This window comes from Bison bison, unplaced genomic scaffold, assembly GCF_000754665.1.
Source record: "Bison bison bison isolate TAMUID 2011002044 unplaced genomic scaffold, Bison_UMD1.0 scf7180017863988, whole genome shotgun sequence".
NCBI lineage: Eukaryota > Metazoa > Chordata > Mammalia > Artiodactyla > Bovidae > Bison > Bison bison.
The window spans coordinates 4889-7639 of NW_011494560.1; the positions used below are offsets into that span (position 1 = coordinate 4889).

Here is a 2751-nt window from a genome sequence, read left to right on the forward strand (position 1 = left end):
TCTGTCCATGGAATTCTCCAGGCAAGGATACTGGAGTGGGTTGCCATTCCCTTCTCCAGGGGATCTACCTGACCCAGGGATCAAACCGGGGTCTCCTGCATTGCAGGCAGATTCTTGATTGTCTGAGCCACTGGGGAAGCCCATTATATGGAAAAATAAATATCATATCTAAAAGTGCTGTATCATACCCAGTATTGTTATTCAAGTCCCGGTTCTGACAGGTTACCTTAATACCATTTCCCCCATGGGTCCCCTCCCAGTTTGCCAGGTACATCTCTTATGGGCCTTGGTATGTGCATGCCTTCACCTTCCTTCAATCTTATCAAATATTTGATTCTACCTAAGGACTACATCTCTGTCTCCTCAGATCCCACTGAGCTTTCTTTTCTCTGGTGTCTTACTGCCTTTGTCACTGGTATTCCTCACAGCCACAAGCATGTGTTGCTGCTGCTGCTGCTAAGTCGCTTCAGTCGTGTCCAACTCTGTGCGACCCCATAGACGGCAGCCCACCAGGCTCCCCGGTCCCTGGGATTCTCCAGGCAAGAACACTGGAGTGGGTTGCCATTTCCTTCTCCAATGCATGAAAGTGTGAAGTTACTCAGTCATGTCCGACTCTTAGCGACCCCATGGACTGCAGCCTACCAGGCTCCTCCATCTATGGGATTTTCCAGGCAAGAGTACTGGAGTGGGGTGCCATTGCCTTCTCCAACAACCATGTTTAGCCATGACCTCTGTGCTGCAGAGAAGTAGTGCAGACCTTCTCTGATCAGCATAAGCTGGTCCTGGCCTGTCCCTGTGAAGATTTGCTAGAAATTGGATACTAGACTTCCTGTGAGAGCAAAAGTCTCCTTGCCAATCCTTCAAAACATACACACTTAGGAAAGTTAGGAGGATGGTTTCCAGATAGCATCATAAAAGCCATCTGCCCTCTATCTCCTTTAGGAATGTGCATGTTGCAAAATATAGTCTATTTAATTGTTAGGCAGCTGAACCTATTTATAAATCAAGAATAGAAGAGTGCGTAGGCAGGCTCAGTTTTACTGACAACTAAGAGCATTCGGGATGCAGAATATTAAAGCTAAGAGTTTTAAGCCAGGCATTCTAAATACAAGGAGTAAACAGAGTATCTCAGAAGGACACAGTCACCAGGTCAGGATGTCTCAAATGGAGCCACAAGGTCAATGCTTTTAAAATGTACACAACCTAAATAAATAAAATGTACACAATGAGTAGGAGCAGCACTAATGAGTTTCAGGTATTTTTCTTAAGTAAGCAATTCTAATTGATCTCCTCTGGTAGCATGTGTAACAGTGTAGTGAGTAAGTAGATGTTGTTGTTGTCCAGTCATAAGTTGTGTCCAACTCTTTGCAACCCCATGGACTGCAAGGTGCCAGGCTCCCCTGTCCTTCACTGTCTCCCAGAGTTTTCTCCAATTCATGCCATTGAGTCAGTGATGCTATCCAACCATATCTTCCTCTGACACCCCCTCCTCCTCCTGCTTTCAATCTTTCCCAGCATCAGAGTCTTTTCCAGAGTCAGGTCTTCACATCAAATGGCCAAAGTATTGGAGCTTCAGCTTCAACAACAGTCCTTCCTTTGGCAAGTAAGTAGATATTCCCACCTAATCATTTCCAACAGCTTGGAGCCAGGCAAGAGAGAGGAAGTAAGAAAATGGGCAGGCACCTTTACTATTTAAATATCTCCACACACCTCCAAGGATGTATATCCATCAGGTGCCAGAAAGTTTTCTTCAAGGTCTCACAACATAAAGTAAGAACAACCCACTCTAGTGTTCTTTCCTGGAGAATCCCATGGACAGAGGAACCTGGTGGGCCACAGTCCATGGGGTCGAAAAGAGTCAGACACGACTGAGGGACTTCACTTCACTTTCTATAAGGAGTAAAGAAAAAAAAAAAGGAATAAGGACAATGGAAAAAGAAAAAGAAATTCCTAAATGAAAAGAGGAATGCAATCACAAGGTTCTTACTACAGATGGACAGAGAATCAAGCATGTGCCAAGCATTGTGCTAGGCCTGCAAGAACAGCAACCACCGTAACAACAGCAACAGCACACACTGAGATAAAGTTTAGGAGGGGTGCTGGGCACAATACCTGTAACCCCACGTAATCTTCACAATAAACCTGTGAGGAATGTACCTTACTGTCCCATTTTTCAGGTAAGGAGACTGAGGCCAGCTGGATGTTAGATTTCCCACCTCCTAAACTGCAAAAAATTTTTTGCAATGCCAGTATATAATTATTTGAATACACCCTGCACCCTGCTTACACCCTTGCGGTACATCACTTGCTCCCTGGGGAGCCCCAGCCTGGTACATGGACAACCTCTTCAGGTCATCCTCCAACTCCATCCTCCACTTCAGTTCCCTGAGCCACCATTTTCTTCTCCCATGAAATTGTATCTGTCTGTCAATCCATCATCTGCATGTGTTTATACACACATGTTATGTATATGTGAGATATGTATATATTTGTATGATATATATTATCAGTTCAGTTCAGTTCAGTCTCTCGGTCGTGTCCGACTCTTTTAGACCCCATGAATTGCAGCACACCATGCCTCCCTGTCCATCACCAACTCCTGAAGCTCACTCAAACTCACGTCCATCAAGTCAGTGATACTATCCAGCCATCTCATCCTCTGTCGTCCCCTTCTCCTCCTGCCTCCAATCCCTCCCAGCATCACAGTCTTTTCCAATGAGTCAACTCTTCACATAAGGTGGCCAAAGTACT

The 2751-nt window shown here is 45.1% G+C and overlaps 1 protein-coding gene across 1 annotated transcript in view; it reads right to left on the bottom strand.

Moving 5' to 3' along the window:
* Positions 1–2751, bottom strand: part of ZYX (zyxin) — a 33182-nt gene that overhangs the window by 4881 nt on the left and 25550 nt on the right. The gene's annotated exons all lie outside the window — the stretch shown is intronic.